Here is a 20,951-nt window from a genome sequence, read left to right as displayed (position 1 = left end):
GACCATTAATCAGAATAGAGCAAAACAGTAATAAAAATATTTGTCTTCAAAGAGATGGTAGAAGGAAGTCCCCCTTATTTGCTATGGTCATCCTCCCAGGAGATGCTCAGATTTCTGGTTCCCATTTGCTAAGGGGGGTGGGGACAGAAGAAGGAGGATAAGGGAAGTGGGATGTTTGACTCTAGCCGTGCACCAGTAGGTTCACTATTGCTTAGCCGGGAAGCAGGATGGTTGCTTGGTTTCCCAGTTTCATAAGTTCCAAATGGTGTGGATCTCAGAAGACACTGGTGGTTCTCCTCATAGAGGGGCCATAGTCTGCCACACTGCCACCGCTTACCAGGGAGGGGAGGTTTTTGCTTAGCTTCCCAGCGTCCTAAGTTCCAACATGGCGTGGATCTCAGAAGCTGCTGTTGGTTCTCCCCTGGAAGGGCCATGACCGGCCACACTGCAGCCACTTACCTACACAGTGTGGAAATGGCGGAGCCAGGAGTCCAGTTCCGCTGAAGTCATCTCCTCCTCTCCACAGGGCACAGGTCGCAATGCAATTGCATTAATTTTTAATCTTTATAATTTCCTTCTTTCTTTGGGCTCGATTTGCTCTTTTTTTTTTTTTTTTTTTTGTAGAAGCTTGAGGTACAGCATTAGATTATTTGTGTTCACTCAGTTTCCCTGATGTGAGAATCACTGCTATAAATTTCTCTCTGAGGACTGCTTTCATTGTGTCCCACAGGTTCTAGTAAGTTGTATATGCATTTTTGTTCAATTTTAGATACTGTATAACTTCTTCTGTAACCCATTGGTTGTTTAATTTCCGTGTGTTTATCGAGTTTTTGTGGTTTCTGTTGTCATTAATTTCCAATCTTATTGCACTGTAGTCAGGTAATATGCCTGAGATAATTTCAGTTCCTTTGTATTTACCTAAGCATGTTCCTTGGGGTAGTACATGTTCTGTTTTAGAGAACATCCCATGTGCAGCTGAGAAGAATGTGTATTCTGATGTTGTTGGGTAAAACACTCTTATATGTCTGGTAAGTCCATTTGTGTACAGGTTTCATTCAGTTCTGTTATTTCTTTGCTGATTTTTTTTTTTTGTCTAGTTGATGTGTCTCTTTGTGACAATGGGGTATTAAGGTCCTCTGTTATAATTGTGTTATTTGATTTTTCTTGTCTATTAAGATTTGTCTTACATAGTTCGGTGCATATATATTTATGATTGTTATCTATTCCTCTTGAAGTTTTCCCTGCAAGTATGTAGTGACCTTCTTTATCTCTTTTGATCATTCTTGGTTTGAAGTTTTCATTGTCTGCCAACAGAATAGCCCACCCCTGTTTTTTCTGGTTTCCTCTTGTGTAGAGTATTGTCTTTTATCCTTTGACTTTCAGTCCTTGAATTTCTTTTTGAGTTAAGTGTTTCTTGTATAAAGCGTATTTTTGGATTTTGTTTCTTAATCCATTCTGCCACTGAGTTTCTTTTGATTGGTGAATTGAGGCTATTTATATTGATGGTTAAATCTGATATGTACTGACTTATCTTTATCATGTTATTTTCTTGTTGGTTCACTGCTTTTACTTCTGTTTGGTGGTTTCTTTGTGTTGTTCTTGGAATTTTGGTCATCTTTATCTCTTACTAGAGTATCTTTTAGTACTCTTTGTAGTGTTGGTTTGGTGGTCATGAATTTATTCAGTTGTTCTTTGTCATGAAAGTATCTTATTTCTTCATCAATTTTGAAAGAGTTTTGCAGGGTACGTAAATTTGGGTTGGAAGTTGTTTTCTGTCAGGATTTGAAATATTTCACACCAAGCCCTTCTTGACTTGAGGGTTTGTGTTGAGAACTTTGCCATGATTCTTATGGGCTTTTCTTCATAAGCAGTCATCTCTGACAATATTTAATATTCTGTTGTGCTGAATTTGTGGGATCTTGATTAGTATATGTCTAGGTGTAGATTTATTTTGGTTATGGTTAGTTGGCATTCTTTATGCCTCACTGATCTGTATGTCAGGTCCTTTCCTCATGCTTGGGAAGTTTTCTGCTATTCTATAAACAGTCTCTTTGACTCCTATTAGTCTTACATTGTTTTTCTTTGTGTCGCCTTGCAGTTGTGGAATTGTTTCCTGATTCCTTATTATTTTTAAGAGGTCTTTCCTTTTGTGATTAGTAACCTTCAGCTGGTTTTCAAGGTTTGAGAGACTCTTTTCAGCTTCATTCAAGCAGTTTTGCCAGCTTTCAATGGAATTTTTAATTGCCTGAGTATCTCTTTGAATCTGTTTATTCTAATTCTTTCCTACATTGTTCCTTAAAGGTTTCCATGATTTTATGCTGCTCAATTTTTTTATCTGTATCTTCTTTACAAATATTTAATATTTCTTTCACAATGTTTGTCATTTCTTTTTTTATCTGAGAGATTATTTCTGAATTTCTGATCTGATTTCCTCTATAGCCACATGGAGTTGTTTCTTTAATTCAGTTGCTATCATTTCAGAAATTTCAGTTTTGTCGTTTCCAGTGTCTTCCATGTTTGTATCTCCTGAGCCAGTGTCTTCCATGTTTGTATCTCCTGAGCATGTCCTTGGTGGGCTGGAGGTCTGAGGCTGCATTTTTCCCTTTCGTTTTGTCATTTTCCTAGGTTCCACCAGACAAGCTGATTAAGTGAAAGGCGCTTACCATGCTGACCGTCCCATGGTGTAAATGGGTAGACCAGGCACCGGGGTTTGTCTGAACAGAGGTTCTCAGTGTGACAGAAGAATGATGAGTGGAGCAGAAGCCCTCCTTTGACTCACTGGTGCTTCCCACTCAGTGGCAGAGAGTCTCTGGGCAGAACTCTTCTGGACTGGTGCTTCTCCCTGGGGTGCTCTGCGGATTGTGCCTGAGCACTGCACTCATTTGGGTGGGCTTTGCCTCACTAAGACCTATGAGGTTGGCCTCCCCCAAAGAATGGCACCGTGGCATTGCAGTGGGTTGGGTGGAGGACTGATCCTCTAGGACCCACACAGCTAGCTGGGTGCATCCCCAAAGTATGGTACCAGTGCCCCTTGTCTGGTTGGGGGAGTCAGGACCTGCATGGCTTGCTGGGGCACATCTGCAAAGTATAGCACTGGGACCTTGTTGCTAGCTGGTCAGAGCTTGCAATCTCCAGGACCCAAGTGGCTGGCTAAGGCACACCCCTGAAGTATGGAGCCGGGACCTTGACAATAACAGATACTTCAAAAGTGGTCTATAGTTTAACTTGATTACTATGTTACTTAAAAGATTTGAATTGAGTGTACTTCTCAAACTACATATAGGAAGTAAATGAATATGTGATTTTTCTTATAGTTCATAAAATACTAGAAATAATTAAAAAGATACAAAATGAAGTATCTGAGGCATTTGATATCAGACATTTATTCAAATTCGGCTTTACATTGTAGAATTTTGGCTTGTTTAGTGCATTACAGAGTTACTAAAAAGAACTGGACATGATGGCACATGCCTGTGGTCCCAGTACTAGGGAGGCTGAGGCAAGAAGATTGCAAGTTAGAGATATGCCAGAGGTACATACTGAGATCCTGTTTCAAACAAAACAAAAACAGAACAAGTTACTAAGAGGATTAAATCAGCAATACTTTTCCATTCTTAGATCTCTGAACTAGATTAAAGTATAAGTAAAAGGAAATGAAACACTTCTTAACACAAAAATGATTGTTGGTTGTGAGTATGTAAATAAATATTCCACCTTTATCATTTATTTTTACATGCAGGCCACCTGTAATATATCTCTTATTGGACTGAATTGGAAACGTATGAATTGGAGCTTATCTTCACTTGAGGTGAGTGTATTTGTAGTATATTAAAAGCAGTCTGCTGTTTCTCAGGGAACTTTGTCATTTATGTGTGGTGGGGAAATATTACAATTATTCACAAAAACGCTGTCCATATGGAGTGTGGGCTAAGAGCTGGAACTCCCTGGCCACACCTGTGCCTGCAGCAGGTGTCCTGGCCCTGGTTCCTCCATATCTCAGTGTTAACTGAGTCTATTTTTAAAATGGGAGTGATAAGTTCTTTGCTCTTGGCTTCCCTGCCAGGTTACATGCTGGGAGGAAAAATTACCATCATGGATATGAAAATATTTCATTTAGGAAAATGTAAGGTGGTGGTATTAACATTGTGAATCATTGCCATGAATTACATGGGAATTGCCAGTTACAGGCAGACATTTTATGATGAAAGTTTTGAATGTTATAGTAATAAAACAGGGTATCTTAGTTGTATCTGACTAAACTAGTAAACAACATGAAGGAGAAGAAAGGAAGAGGAAGAAGCAGCACCATAGGAAACAAAACTGAAGCAATTATAATGTATGGTCTTTGAAGTACTTGGAGGGGTTAGCATTCCATACATTAATAGTTCTTTTTTCTCCCACTAAACACATACAGTCCTGGCTCTGGGCTGAGGTTTTTTCACAAACTTTCTTACGCTTACTTTCCTTGAAGGTATATCCAGGCTTTGCAAAAGTGCCAGGATACTATTTTGTGAGTGGGATTCATATATGAATCTTGTATCTGTGTTTCCAGAAACAAATACTGGTCAGCTAGTGGTAAAATTATCCAAGAACTCTGCTATTATGTATTGTACAATTTGTATGGTGGTCACTACTTTGTAACTAGATGGTTTGTTCTTCTTTGGTCTAAAGTTGCAGCTGTCAATTATTTCTGTCCTAATCTAGAAAAAAAAGTTATATTTTTCTCATACAGTTTACCGAGTTCCTTTCTTAGTGGTTAAGGGATTGTCTAGGCCTTTAACATTGATTATCATGTCCTTTAATCTTTCCAGCTAGGTTCAACATTTGTAATTCTTTGGCCCCTTCATTCTCTAAATTGTTGCTTAGTTGAGTCATCTGGTAACTTTTACTTCTTATGCTACTGCAAATCAGACTCACTGGTGACTTAGTTTCACTGTAAGTGAGTACTAATTCATTTTTTTGGCTTCCCAAAAAAAGTAACTCATGAGTCCAAAAACAGTTGTACAGGACATTTACCAGTTGCTTTTTTTGGTGACTATAGAGTGTAGGACAAAGGTATAGTTTCATAATTTTCATCACTCATACTTAACGACATTTTTGGCATACATCTTCTCTAAGCTTCCAACTTCATGACTGTAAAGTGGTGCAGATTCCCTATATATAGAATTGTTAGGATTAATGAGACAGCATGGAGAAAACACCTCGTACAGTACAGAGCCCAGTATGTGAGTAATTCGTGTTATTGCTGATTTTTGTTCCTCCTCCTGTTGTCATTGTCACCATGGTTATGTAGAAAAGCCCAAAGGGAGTTCTGTACAATTGGGCTTGCTCAAAATGGAATGTGGCGTTGATAAAAATCTCGTATCACAGTACATCAGCTTTAGAAGTCATGTGTGATTTGTTCAGATGAGAATGCCTTGGCCTAGAGCTGTGTCAATTTATCTGGCTGGGATTACTATAGATTTTTGGAGATAGGTTAATTTGTCAAGAATGAGCATTGTTTTGGGAAACAATTATGAAATTCACAGTTTAACTTTAGACTTTCCTTTGTCAGGAGTAGGCAGTTATATTTAAACTGTTTACTTTTGTGCACATGCATACAAAAGGAAATTAGCAGTTTATTGTTCTATTTTATTTTATTTTTTCTTTTTGAGGCAGGGTCATACTATGCTGTTCAGGCTAACCTTGAGGTCACTGTAGCACAGGCTGGTCTTGAACCCACAACACTACTCCTGCCTCAGCTTCCCAAGTGCTGGGATTACAGGCATGCACTACCATGCCTGGTGAAATTACCAATTTAAAAGAAAAATAATCTCCTAATTTATTTTGTGTTTCTTCTTTTATGGATGAGATGAAAAATTCCATTAAATGGGAGGAATCTTTGCTAGCTACTCTTCTAACAGAGAATTAATGTGCAGAACATAGAAAGAACTTAAAGTACTCTCATAAAATAGTGAACTCAGTAAAAAAAAAAAGGGCATATAAATTGGATATTTCTCAAAAAAAAAAAAAACCTCAGATGGCCAAAAAGTATATGAAAAAATGTTCAACATCTCTGATCATTAGAGAAATGCTAAACTGAGTTTCTGTCTCACCCTGGTCACCAGGAATACAAAACCAGTGGATGCTGTTGAGAATATTGAGGGAACAGGAGCCCATCTACATTGTTGGTGGGAAAACTGCTATAGACATCATGATGGAGGTCCCTAAAAGACTAAAGATAGAAATACCGGTTTCCCCAAGTATACATCTTGAGGAATATTCCTGAAAGAATTAGGATTGCATACTCTGTTGATATATGTGTACTCCTGTTTATAGCAGCAGGATCCACAATAGCTAAGCTACAAAAAGAGAATAGATGCTTGTCAGCAGATGAATGTACAAGGAAAACATGGTATACACACACAGCAACATCTTGTCATTTACAGAAAAATAAATGGAACTGGAAACTACCATGTGATTGAAATGAGCCAGACTCAGGAAGTTACATATGAGAAACATGTGGAAAGAAAGAAAGAGGATCAGCAAGAGGGGGGAGGACAGGGAGAAGAAGGCAAGGGAAGTGAACTTGATTAATATGCGTTAAATGTTTGTACAACCTTCCCCAAATAATCTTGTAATCTCAACATGCACTGATAGAATATATATGAGAGAAAAATTTATGTGACCTAGCATAGGGATTCAGTAGAGTCCTTACATGGTTCGACTGGGAATTTAAAATGATGTAGCATGGTGGAAAACAGTTGATAGTTCAAAACAAACCAACAGAATTAGAGTTGAAGAATGTAACAGACATTTTGGGGTGGAGATGTAGCTCAGTGATAGAGCACTAGCCTAGCATGTGTGTGGTCTGGGTTTAATCCCCATCCCCTCATAAAACCAATTAAAATTAAAGATGAAATTAAACAGTATCTACAATTAAATGAAAATGCAAATACAACACACTGGAACCTGTGGGATGCAAAGAAAGTGGTCCTAGGAGGGAAATACATAGCAATGAATTCTCACATCAGGAAAACAGAACAAACAAAATAACCTAAGCTTGCACCTCAAGCTTCTAGAAAGAGAGGAGCAAGTCAAGTGAATCCATTTTTAAGGTGATGTTCAAACTCTCAAAGGTTCTGTATACTATCGAAGATTTTCTTATTTTTAGGTAACTATGGGGAGTTGTGGTTTGTCTCCATTTTTGTTACAGAGGAGGCACAGCTATTTTATGAGGGGGTAAAGGAAAACCATGTAACATGAGAACATGGTTATTATGGGGAATGAATGATGGAACCCACAAGAAATCAAGTCTGGGTGAGCAGTGGTCAGAGACCACTAATAGATGTAAATTTACAGTGTCACGTTTGTAATTCTCTTTAGTAACACGGGAAACACATGTAGAGGAGATTGTGTAGCATTACCTTAAAGCTAGGGTTCTTTCTCCTAGAGAGTTCATAGTTTCATTTTATAAATTAGAATTATTTATTTAAAGACCTTAGTTTATTAAGCTCCCTGCAGATATAAATAGTCTCAGTGTTGACTGTTTTTAAAATTCAAATACCCAAAAATACTATTTAAATTAAACTAACAGAATGGAGACAGGTGCTAATAGGAAAAGCAGAGCTTGTATTATTCTCCTAGTGGTTAATAGCAGAAATTTTGTAGTTATTAAGATTGGAATTTGAACTGGTTATGCCAGTTTTGTGACACCAGGCAAATACTAAACTTCCTGAACTTTTATGCTCTTATGTATAAAACCAGAATCATCATATCTGTTTTATAACAGTGCTGTTTAAATCATTGCTCTAATTATCAATGATTGTCAAGTGAAAGCAAAAGTTGAGATGTTCCAAAAATTCAATTATAACATAGGTAGGTTTTTACTTATGTAAATCTCATTTATAGCCGAGTATGCTGGAGTGCTTCTGTAAATCCCAGCATTCTGGAAGACCAAGGTAGGAGGCTTCCAGTTTCAAGCCCAACCTGGACAACTAGCTGAGATGCTTTCTCAAAAGTAAAAACTAAAAAAAAGTGTGGTGATGTGTCGCTCAGTACAGAGGCCTTGAGTTCAATCCCCAGTACTGCATAAACAAACAAACCCAAGCTAACCTATATGGATGCTGCAGTATTTTATTTTGAAGAAATATTTGGAAAAGTAAAAAATGTACTATCATTAAATAGTAAATAGTAACTTGTATAGATTATAGTTTTTAAAAAACCTCTTGGAATGGAGTGAGGAATCAATATAGATGCTTAGTTTATGTTGAAAGAATCCGATATATGTGACTAATATGATGTGGTTCAGATTTCAGGGAAGGGGAAAAACTCGCTAGGCATCAGAAGGACCATTAAAGTTCTAATGGAAGAAGTAAAACTTGAGCTAGGCTTGGAGGAAAGAAGGAAGGACGGAAGGAAGGAAGGAAGGAAGGAAGGAATGAATGAATGAAGGAAGGAAGGGAAGAGTTTCAGACAGAAGGAGAGACCCTTTCAGGATTAGAAACATCTCGAGCAAAGATAAAATAATGGGACCTAGAAAAGACTCCAGATGTTGATGGTCTTTAGAAGCTAGGCAGACACACTTACGTTTAGTGTTGTGATAATAGGAATCTATTTGATTCCTGGGAGTGTTTTGTGAATTATTAAAGGGAAATGTATGTTTAAACAGGAATAATTTAGAGGTGCTAACAGAGGTGTGTGGGGAGGGACATTCCTTGAATAAATCCTGGAGCAAAGAATTAAGTGAGGTGTCTCAGCACATTTAGAAGGATTGAAATCAGGCAGAATACTCCCTGAACATCATGGAGTGGTACTGTAAACCATAAAAGAAATGTAACGAATCTCCAAACACTTAGAAAATAACCAACATGTCTCAAAATAATTCATAGGAAAAGAGGAAGTCTCAAGAGAAAGAAATGTACTTAACTGAGTAAAAATAAAAAACATTGCACAAAGTTTGTGAGGCACAACTAAAGCACCCCCAGAAACAACAGTAGCAAAACAAAACCAAGATCACTACTTCCACATAAAACGAAAACCTCTGTATAATGGAAATGTAAGTTGCTTATTGATGCTACCAGTCACTGCATGGGACAGGCAAAGAATCCTACAGCTTGAGGCCAGGTGAATAGAAGCTTTCCAAACTGAAAAATAAAAGAGAAATATTGAAAAAAATGCAACCTAATATCTTAGATTAGCAACAACTACAGAGTATAATGCATGCATAATGGGAATACAGTATCATAAGGAAAAGAAGAATTAAAAGAAATATATGAATTAAAAATGGCTGTTTCCACAATTTATGACAGCCACCAAATGTTAAATCTGCATCTGGCACATCTTATATGTACTACAGCAATCCAAAGATCAAGAGAAGATCTCATAGGTGAGAGAAACTTTCCTCTTACTTTTAGAAAAACAAGGGTAAGAATTAATTTTGGCCTTCTTTTCAGGAACTGTGCAAATATAGAACAGAATATAGTTAAATAGTTCAAGTCCAGGAAGACAAAAGGAGAAAATCACCAATGTAGGATTCTTTATTGACAAAGTGATCATTCAAAAGTGAAGAAGAAACAAAGACTTTCTCAGACAAAAATGATGATTATGATAATATAACTAAAAATTTGTCACAGGTAGAAGGCATGCTCAAAACATACGATGAATGTTTAAGTTGAAATTTATTATAGTAAAATATAGTAAAACACACATTGTCAGTAATCCTTCTTAAAATATTCTCCCTCACTTGAAACACACCCCTTTTTTTTTTTCTAGTTACTTTCTGGGACAGTCCTGGAAGTCTTTTTATGCGTCATTCATTGCACTGTCTTGACTGCCTTGCTACCTTGAAACCATTCAAAATGTTTACCTTTCACAGTTATTTTGAGTTTGGGAAAGAGCCAGAAGTTGGGTCTTACCAGACCTGTTAATTAAGGCTAGAGAGCACACGCTGTAATATTGCTATGATTCAGCTTTTCCATTGGATGTGTCACTCAATCAGTGCCTGTCTTAGTCACTTTTTACTCGTTGCTGAGACAAAATACCCGAAGCCCAAAGTTGGGAGAGGAAAGGTTTATTTCTTACAGTTTTTGGAGGTTTCAGTCCACACTCAGTTGGCTTCAAGGCAGGCAGGCATGGCTGGGCTGCCGTTCATGGCGGCTGCAAACAGCAAGCAAGAACCAGCCAAGAGCAAGACACACCTTCTTCCTGCCATTACATCACATCCTGGCTCCACCCTTATGTGGGATGGAGCACTGACACCATCAATCCAAGCACTAGACAATGAACCGTCACAAATGCACAATTCAAACTCATGAGGCCTGGGGGCCACAAACATAAACCATGACAGTGCCATTCACTATATTTTTTTGGTCATACCTTAAAAACGAAACATAAGACTTGCAGAACTGCTTCAGAAAGCAGCAGTAATGAATGGATAAGTGTGCTTGAGGGGAAGAGGAATATTTTGAGGCAGATTAGTGGCAGTGATCTTTTACTGTAATAACTTTTTTAAAGAATGTAACCACCTTATTTTGTGTTCATTTGATGTACACCATATTATAAGAGATGTTAAAAAAAAATGACTTGCAAATATTTTCTTCCAGTCTGTGGTATATATTTTTTAGTTGTGGCTCTTAGCCCATTGTGGTTTGCAAAGAATTAAGTGAATTAGTATTTAGCTATCAAAGCATGGTATCAAAATATATTGTGCTTTTGATGTTTTTGGAACTAGCATCTCTGAAGTGAATGTGTTCAGTTTATTGAAATCTCAGGTATGTGATGTTCTTTTGAATTCAGAGTAAAAGTACAAAGGAATATTGGAATAAAATGTAAATAACAAAATCTGCATTCACAGGCTTTGTATTTTCATGAAGAAGATACGCACCTCAAATAGATTCTGTACAACGTTGTTAGAAGCAGTGTCTGACCCTTCCAGTCAGTGCGGGGGAAAACGTTTCCTACTTACTTGTTGCTATGTTGGTTAACTCAAGATTCTCTGTGGTGAGGCACAGATTACCTTTTTAATTAGTACATATTCGCAGTACACAGTGATCACATTCATGGGGAGGTTGTGCATGTACATAGCACATCTCAATGCTTTTTTCCCCTTCGCCTCCTCTCCTGTCAACCCTTTGTCCCCTCCCTATCCCTTTGTCTTCCTTCCTGCCTCCTTCTCTTATTCCCTCTCCCATTTGAAAGAGTTCTTCCTACTTCCCAATATCTCTTCTCTGTTTTTGCTCCTTATTTCGTCTTTTGGTTTTTACCCAGCTTACCATTTAATGCATCAGCCCCACTGTGATTAAAGGACCACTACTGTTGCTTCTTTAAGCTTCCCATCTTGGATTGTTGTTAGTTTGGCACGGGACACTGTGTAAATTATATATATGCACACGCCCTGAAGCCAACCCGTGCTTTCAAGATGGGCCCTGTGAGCTGGCTTCTGTGTCTGTTTGGAGACTTACTACCATGGCGATGAATAGTCTGCTTTCTTTTATGACTGGTGTGTGTCTTATGCATTAGGTCACCTGTATTTTCTTATTACCAGTTGACCACACTTTGGGCACAAGTTAAGTTTCCATCTTTGAACAGAAGTAGGTAGAATGTAAAGCTAATGATTTAATAGCATTAGCTATGTCAGTGCTTTTAATTTGTTGATTATTTCCTTTGAGTGCTCACTAGTGGGAGCTTTACTGATTTCCTGCAGTTTTAAACCTTTCCGTTGCCACTAGAACTGGTAGGGAATTATTAGCCGATGCTGTAGTTATACATTTTTGACTACTGTTGAAGTACTATGGGGGAGGCAGGAGAAAACTGACAAAAGCAACTTGATAAAGGAAGGTAAAAGGATTACTTTAATGAGTTAGGGCTTTAAATATGGTGTTTTACTATATTTACATAAGCTATAGCATTGGGCAAGTTTTCTTGAAGTAGAACCTATTAGTATCAACCAACATTTTGAAGAAATATTGAAATGTTTCAGGTAGGTTTAAAATATAATAAAAGAACAAGGAAGGAGAAATACAAGTAAAGCAATGAATTTGGAGGAATAAAACGAATTGACTTGGAGACAGTATTTTATGTACTTAATGGCCAAAATGGATATAGTAGGCGTTACCTACTTGAGGTCATTTCTTAGAAAGCAAATTTAGCTAGGGAAAATCCTAGATCTTTAGGTTACAGTCAGGAAACTAATCAGATTTCTAGGTGCCAGAGGCATGGTCAGAAATTTAACCAGTAAAATTTTAGTTTCATGTGTGTAACCTGGACTCACATAAACAAATTCATAAAATTTCCTAGGTGGAATGACTTAAGATCACTAAATTTCAGATTCTGAAGACATACTACCTATTGAATTACACCATTCTTGTTTAACAGTGCAAACAGGTCGCCATATGCAGCAAAGTTTAGATTATTACAGTTCTGATTATAATACATCTCTTCTAACTCAGTAATCAAAAATTTTTTTGCTTTATTATTCAGAATTAAAGGTATTTTCTTCATTAAACTGGAATAATCACTTCTGCTTCTTGATTTCACTTATATCTAATATACATTGATTTCATTTATATCTAATATAATACATTGTACAGAGAGAGCAATCAGTATATATTTCTGCATTCATATATTACTTTGTTTTCTCCAGAAAAAGGTATAGGCTATCTCATTATCCATTCACACTAAATTTTTAAGAAAGATAGAAATTTGGCATTTGAAATCTACCTCTAGTTGGTCTCCTGCTTGTAGGAATACTTGCCATATCACTAATGCCTGTGGCAAGAAAGCATTATATATGAGTGTATGGACTTCCATTCTTTCCTGTAGACATCAGTGTTGTTGACAAAAACCTTTCCCTTCCCTCTTGGCCATTTTTGTTTTTCTTTTGTGGTTTTTTGAGACAGGGTCTCACCAGGTAATTCAGGCTAGCCAAAGCTGACCTCAAACTCATGGTGACCCTTTTGCCTTAGCCTCCCAAGTTATGGGATTACAGGTATATACCACCACACCTGGCATGGTCACCTGGCGTATATCACTACAGTATTTTCTTTTTAGTTCTTTTACATGGACTTTGGCACATATTTGAACTCCACTGAGTCAGTGCCACCTTATCTCAAGGCTTTGTTTTGGATATTTTGTTTTGTTACCTGCCAACCATAAGCACTACATTTTTATATCCCACTGATGAGCTGGAACTTCTCAGCCCCCTCCCTGAGTGTCCTCAGTTACTCATTTTTGGTTGTTATTACCCTTCTTATTTCTTGCTGGTTTCCTGCTTGTATTCTCAGTATGTTCTTCAGTGTACATCCTCGTATGTCCTTCATATGAAAGAAGCTTCCATTGCTTGCTTTACTGTTGGAGACTGGCCTGTGACAGTCCCAGGTCCCTGCCTAGGTGCCACTAGTGGGAACCAGCCCAGTCCAGTTTTTCCTCAGCCAAGGCACCACTTGTAGGGACCTTGTCCTGCTAGTTTGTCACCCTGAGCTGGGGGTGAATGAGGGTAAAATGAGGGTAAAATACAGTCAAACATAGAATCAGTTTAATGTGTGTGTAGAGGAGCCCCGAGGGTCTGGCTTATCCTGCTTTTATGTGCTTAGCCATGGGTACAAATAATTAAAGTAACACAAGATTCATCTGCCTCCATTATCCTTTAGTACATACATTCCCCAGTAAGGAGCTTGATCTCAGCTACAACCTGCATCAGGCCGTCTTCCCTGCATGCTGCTTTTCTCCGTTATGCTCATAGAGGAGGCCAGTCAGGCCTCCATTCTCCTGACCTGGTCTCTCACACTTTTTCAGGTTTTTTATTTCTGTTGTAAAATTATTTTCAATAGCAGCTTCCCATCAAGGGTTTGTAAACTTACTGGAAGAGAAGTGGCTATTTGCTTCCCGAAACCTTTCTGTTTATTCAGTTTTTATGATGTACTGCTTACTACTTATCATTTTTTTTTTTTTTATCAGTACCGGGGATCAAACTCACGTCCACGTGCTTGCAAGGCAGGTGCTTATGCTGCTGAGCTAAATTCTCAGCCCTTCTACTTATCATTAAAGTTGTCTGATCTTTGACTATTCTTATGTATAATTTTATTAGGTTTATGCTTTGTTCCTTGTTTGTATTGTTCAATGTAGAGATGTGCTACTTGTATGCTTTTAATGTGTGTATCTGTTTCAGTGTTTGTACTACAGAATAACCAAAAGAGGAAATTCTATGTCTTATAAAAACACAATCTATTATATGAAAGAAATTTTAACAAATGCCTAAGACATACATGCAGCATATAGTATAGATTATAGGTAGACAGAGGGAGTTTGGGAAATTTAAAATCTTTGTATTTTTCCCTTATTCATATTTTTCCCTTATCTATTTCTCTTTCTTGGTGTTGAGTCTGGGCTGTTGTGATTAGATCTTTACAGGTCTAATGTCCAAGCATGATACTGCAATAGGGAGTGACCAGGTGACTGCTCAGTGAGAAGAGGCATTGAGTGGCCTTGATTTGCAATCTTTGTTAAGGTAACACAAGAATAACTATTAAGAATAAAGGGAGTGAAAGTGTTGTATACACTACAAAATACACATTGTATTTCTTGAACTCTCTGAATATTTTCAGATAACGCAAGGTTAGTGGTATGAGATAAAGTATGTTACTGCTGAAATTCCTGATAGTGGCAATAAGAGTAGAAATTGGTTAAGATGTCTAGCAAATAGGTATTCAGTTTACTTGGGCCCCCGATTTCATTGGGACAGATCTATAGACTTGTGGTATGTGGACTAGTATTTGCCTCAAAATAAAAAATGTTTTAAATGTCCTTTGATAGAGTATCTAGGAGTGAATGACTGTGGATATTGAATTTTATTTTATTGTCAGATGATTAAAAATACCAGAAAATGACCAGAAAAATACCAGAAGATTTATTATATGCATTGTATCTTAAGTTTATAGAGAAAAGAACTTTGAAGATTGATAGTTGCTTTTTAAAAGGAAGCTGCATTCACTCTTGCAATTACTGAGATGTCTGTGAACACTTCTATAGACAGTGGAGCGTTGCCACAAGAATTTATGTGGGAGCTGTACATATCCATGACTTAAAAAAGATCCCCGTAAGAAATTTACCTAAAAACCCATGCCATGTGGCTATGTAGTAAGAATTTATATGATAGCAGTCAGCTACCACATTATAAAGTAGAATCATAGCTAATTTGAATGAATTTCTGAATTATTATTTAAAAATACAGATAACTTTGATAAAGTGCATGCATATTCAGCAGTGTTGACTTGTTCTTTCTGAATCTTTGTTTTTTATGAAAAAACAAAAATTTTATAACAATAATAAGAGAATAACAATAATTAATACATTGTGTGTCATTATCTTCAAAGTAGATACTAGGGAACAAAACGGACAAAAAGGATTCTTACAAAGAAGAAACAGGAAATAGCACAAAACTTTCTTATCAAAGAAGATGAACTAGTAGTATAAATTAAACAAAGTATCCTGTATATTAAAATATTTTTCAAACAAGGGAACAGGTAATTTGGGGCATTATTTGAACTTCCCTACTGTATTTATCTATCTTCTCTCAGAGAGAGTGAGGGAGGAGGGAAGAGAGGGAGAGGGAGAGAGAGAGTGTAATGTTTATGTTTGTGTGTCTGACTTATTTCTTTTAACATTATGTTCTCAAGTGGCATTCATTTACTATAAATGCCTTAATTGTATCTTTCTTTATGGCAGTGTATTATAAATAATATGATTAGATTATTTGTCATGTAAAAATATCTCTTTACTATGTGTTGGGTTTATTGTGATTGGGACTCAGCAGGGCACGGCGTTCACAGATACAGTAAGAGCAAGCCGAACTTTTGAGAAGTGGATCAGCCTGCTCCGCTGTAGGGACCCTAGTGTACACAGTGGGCCTGGCTGTTCAGTGCATGGGAAAAGTATGAGTTCTCTGGTTGTGTTTGAGTTACAGCATTTTCTCATCATTTTTTCACTGAGTGTATATTTTGGTATCTATCTGATTGCCTCTACCTATTATGTATGTGTCAGCTATTGTAATTCAGTATTATAGACAGTGGCTTTCCTGACCCTTGGAAAGCATATATTCTAGTGAGAAAGACAGCTCCAAAATAAATAACATACAAAACCACCAATTGCATTCATTAATAGAGAACAAGAAATTTCTTTGCCTAGAGAATGATGCAGAGGGGTGGGTTGTATAGGGAAAGGGTTAATTTTACACTGAAATACCTGGTTGTGCTTCTTGGAGCAAGTGATAAGTGGCAGATTAGAGAACAAAAAACACTGAGAGATGGAGAAGTTGGCTCTAATCAGAAGCAGCAGGCCTGAGGAAGCCAGGCTGGAGCAGAGTAAGTGAGGAGAAGTGGAAAGACACACAGTTGGAAAGTGAGGCAGGGGTCAGGTCCTGAGAGGCTTGGAGGATTTATTTTATTTTGTCTTGTTTTGCACTGTTGGGGAGATTGAACCCAGGGCCTTTCCATGTTAGGAAGTGCCCACCCCTGAGGTAACCCCTACCCTGCAGTATGATGCTTAATTTTACATAGCTGTATTCAGACAATAAAGAGTTCAGAGTCAAGATGTGGTCAGATTTCCTTGCTAGGAGAATCCAGTTTTATGAGCATTAACTGTATGACTCTTACGTTTTGCAGAGAATGACTGCCAGTGAACAGCTACGCTATCATTGTATCATAATGTGACCAAAATGTTCTCTGTTGCTCTGGGGTAAAAGAGAGTTAAAGTTCATGTCACTTCATTTGATCTGAAGCAGCACCTGGCAGGGAGAAAATATTTGAATTATTTAGAGGAGAAAACTCAGAGAAGTTGTCTGAATCACCCATTTATTACATAGAGTTCATCAGGCACTGTGCTATGCTCTTCATGTACATTATTTCATTCAGTCTCAGGGGAAGATGCTATTTTCATTTCATGGGGAAGCAGACACTTAGAGAGGTAACGTGCCTATAAATAATGAAGTTTGAATTTAACCATGTTTTATGCGTGAACTCAAGTCCTTTACACCTGAATTTTAGTTCCAATTTTAGTGATTTATTTGAAGTCATGTAGCACTGTACAGAGCCAGAGGAAAAATGAAGCTTTAGAGTTCAGATCCATTGCCTCTTTTAACAGTTACCACCTTTTATATGGGTTTAGTTAATCTGTTTCCCTTAGTCTCACGTGAAAAATATAAGAGAATTAGATACTATTGTTAGAATTATCATTACAGGGTCTTGAATCTGCAAGCAAACAAAGATTAGGAGTGGAATCAGAGCATCAACATTTTATAACTTGAAAATAAACTTGACAGTGACCTTTAGTATTTTGTCCTGCCAGCCTAAGCCTTTACCATATTAACAGATTTTCAGCCAAAGGCCGTAACTAAATTCTGCTGCCTGGGCAAACTCTAGTCCACTAATATTTGGAAAATTTAAACCACTTTTGAAACTGGTGTTTCAAACTGGTGGTCCTCTGGCGATATAGTGCCAGGGCCGCCTTCTGAGCGACTGCACTTCTTGTGCTGCTGACACGCTGGTCTGACTTAAAAGCCCCCTCTGTTGTTGTCCCTGTTTAGTGGTAACATGCAGACTTCAAGGATCATTTGATGTGCAAATTTAACTGCTGGTTTTATTTTGAAAGAATGACATAAGCTGTATCATCCTAGCAATTATTTACACAGCTTTTCTAACTGCTACTCTGAAAGCAAACGTTTCATTCTGCTTGTGTGTGTGTTTGTGTGTGATGCTTCCTGATTTAATTTTTCCAGGCTGCTTGCTCAGTATTAGCTTGTTAAAGTGCTGTGTATCTCTGACTGTGATATTCTGCAGTGCCTCAGTAGGTCCATGATTTGGAATTGAATTCGGGCATATCTCCTGGTTTTTTGCCAAGGTGAAACCTTATCTGCACACACACCTCCTTTTTGTATTTCCTGATTGGCTTCTGCCCGTTTCTTCCTCCCTCACATCCGTCCCAGTGCTGTGGCATGTGATTCTAGATAGGTGAAGTCCAGTCACATTATCTAGTGAACGTGATGGTTTCTGACTCTGTTATAGAGTGGAGGTAAAATACTCAAGGAGGGATTGATACTTCTGTATGAGAAGCCTTTGGCTTGGCAAATGCACATAAGCCTAGAGTGCTTGTGGATTTAAGAAGTAAAATAATTGTAGCGCTTTTTCTTTCGGGCGTAACATTTTGTGGAAAGATTAGGGTTGGGGGATGACATTATAATTAAGTTTAAAAATGTCATTTTCCAGGGAACATTCTGTCAGTCTTTTTGATATGCATTCAACAAGTCAAGTGTGTGGAGTACTACCTCTGTGTCGGGAACACAAGGGAAGTTTAAGTAATAGCTCTATCATGGTGGGAAATACTGGTACTGCTTTGCTGAAAGCTTTTATCTTCCCTGCCTGTCAGAAATTCTTTGTACATGTTGTATTTCAGCAGAGTCTGTTTAAGTGGGAATTTTCAGCAGAAGCAGGAGGTTCTGTAAAAATACTATTTGGTCATCCGCGAAGTGAGTTTATGGATGTCCTCCTATGACTAATAATTTTTCCTTACTGGTCATTAGGTTTTCTGAAAATTTATTACTTGCTGTTGAAAACACTAACATTAGAAATGACTGTGTTTTAGCCAAAATCAAAGCAGACTGTCTTCTTTTGAATTTGAAGTTGAAAACTATTCCGGAGTATTAGCCTGAATGAGACCTTACCAACCGGTCTCACTTCGCAGGTGAGGCCGTGGAGGCTGGGAGCCGTCACCTTCCCTACCCAAGGCCACGGGGTGGCTAAGTGGCCGACGAGGTGCCCAAACACATGCCTTTGGGTTCCTGTGCTGAGGCCTTTCCCTTCCCAGCTCGTCCTTGGTTATAGTACATGAATAAGAAAACTTCTTGTTTTGTTTGTTTTCACTCTTTTTTCAAAAACATGGATTTTTGATTGAAATTGCCAAATTGTTTATTATTATAGTTTCTCAGCTTGAAGATGATATTTAGAATCTTTAGTCAATTAAGTTTGTTTGCTTTTCCCTTAGTGTATTCCTAAACGTGGTCAGGTTAAGGCAGAACTGCCATTTTGCTCACTTATACACACCTGTTACATAATTTTGGTTTATCTTTCTCCAATCAATATTTTTTCTGATTTAAAGAAGACTCATGTTATCTTATAGACTTGACTATTTAGTTATGATTTCACTCTTCTAAATAGCTATAGGAAGAATAAATTATATTAGTCCCACTATTTATGTTTATTCTAAGGACATTTATATTTGATAAAATTTGTATACACTCATATATATATATATATATATATACACACACACACACATACATACATACATAACATGCATATATTTTCTACCTTTAATTCAGGTTCTGTGACCAAAGAATAGCCTCAAAGCTATAGTGACTCATTTAATCTTTATAAAAAGGAACACAATGGTTCTTCCCTTGGTTAAGTCCACGCATGTTTGTCTTCATGCATGCCTGGAATATATAAGTAGCTAGATAGTGTTCTCCCCAATTATAACTTAATCCACATCCATCTTTTCTCCAGATAAATTGTTAAAACATTTGATGGGTCACTGTACCCAAATTAATTCGGATACCTTGTAGGAATTGAAATTTGATGATAGGTAATAGGGCTTTTCCCTAGAAGCCTCTTTGTGGTTCTCTCACATTACTAGGACATTCATTTTATATTCCCGTCAGAAAGGTTTAAGTTAGAGGACAAGATGAGGCACTTTTGAGAGGACAAAGCAGTCACTAAATCTTAAGAGAGGAAGAAGTGAAACCCAGCTGATAAACTGGGGCCAAGCATACAGGAACTGAGAGAGAGTCTCAACGTGAATGAGCTATGGCATTGTGGATCCCTTCTGCTCAGCTGTCCTGGTGCTTTTTGTAAGTGTCATTTTGGATCTGCTGATCTTATTTTCAGGTTATGGTATAGCCTCTCTTGTCCAATCTATATGTGTACTTGCAAAGTACAGGATGTAGGGCAGGGTTAACATTAGAGATGTGTAAAAGCAATTCCTGACCTCCTCCAAATGTGCTCTACATCTGTCACATTCCAGATGTGTAGTATTTCATATGGCTACTTCTGGCCAATTGCTGTTTATTAGGCATCTAAGAGAATCAACAAATATCCATGAGCCTTGCTGAGATTTGCTCTGTCCCATTCCTTGACATTCTGAGTGTGCATATACATGAAGTTTTTTTTACTAATACTCTCAACAATGAACCAGATTAACCTTTCATAAAACTTCACTAATATCTTTATCAATGAAGCAAAAAGTATAACTATTTTCTCACCTTAGGGGCAGTATATTAATTGTACTTGTTAATTTATTATTGGGGAACTATTCTGAGGTTGTAATGAGTTTTTTCTTGACATGGGTAGTATTTGGCAAACCCATGGGGCTATGAGACATTGAATGGTGAGACACTCAGTTCTCTTTCAGATCTCAAGTAAAGTGATGCTTTGAAATGTTGGGGTAGAATTTTGTGATTCTTTTGTTTATTTTGGTAATCACATTATTGGTTTCAATACACTAATATTCTTTCCTTGTCCCTCCCTTGAGTACCTGTGCCCTGCCATTTTTTTGCAGATCCCTCTGTCATAGCTGGAAGCTGATTTTGAAATCGCTATCAGTGTGCAGGAAGCTGATTAGGAATTGCTCTCAGGGAACAGATGAGGATTGGGCAACGTGGGACTGCCACAAAGTCTCAAGTAATATCTGACCTGGTGGGGAGACTTAAACCTGGAGTGGTGTCCCCAGTTGGAAACAGGGGGCAAGTTCTTATATTCCATGTGTCAGTGAGTCTTCAGATGGTTGACAAACCAGCCCTGGGCAGGCAGTGATGTTGGGCGATGAGATTCTTCAGCTGAGGAAAGAGAAGCTGATGGCTGAGGGCCTCGGCTGGCAGCACTCCCGCAGAGGGGAGCATCCCTCGGTGGTGAGAGGGCACCTGGGTG

The 20,951-nt window shown here is 37.8% G+C and overlaps 1 protein-coding gene across 1 annotated transcript in view; it reads left to right on the top strand.

Moving 5' to 3' along the window:
- The window catches only part of Eps8 (EGFR pathway substrate 8, signaling adaptor), a 169,479-nt gene that overhangs the window by 56,802 nt on the left and 91,726 nt on the right, over positions 1-20,951 (top strand). Inside the window, exon 2 of the mRNA XM_003470436.5 lies at positions 3,740-3,808. The gene's annotated coding sequence lies outside the window, so the exon portion shown is untranslated. The remainder of the gene's footprint in view (positions 1-3,739; positions 3,809-20,951) is intronic.

Source organism: Cavia porcellus, unplaced genomic scaffold, assembly GCF_034190915.1.
Source record: "Cavia porcellus strain 051 isolate PalLab524CR breed Dunkin Hartley unplaced genomic scaffold, mCavPor4.1 scaffold_27, whole genome shotgun sequence".
NCBI lineage: Eukaryota > Metazoa > Chordata > Mammalia > Rodentia > Caviidae > Cavia > Cavia porcellus.
Note: the sequence above shows the minus strand (reverse complement) of the source record. Positions and strands in the feature narration are given on the sequence as shown.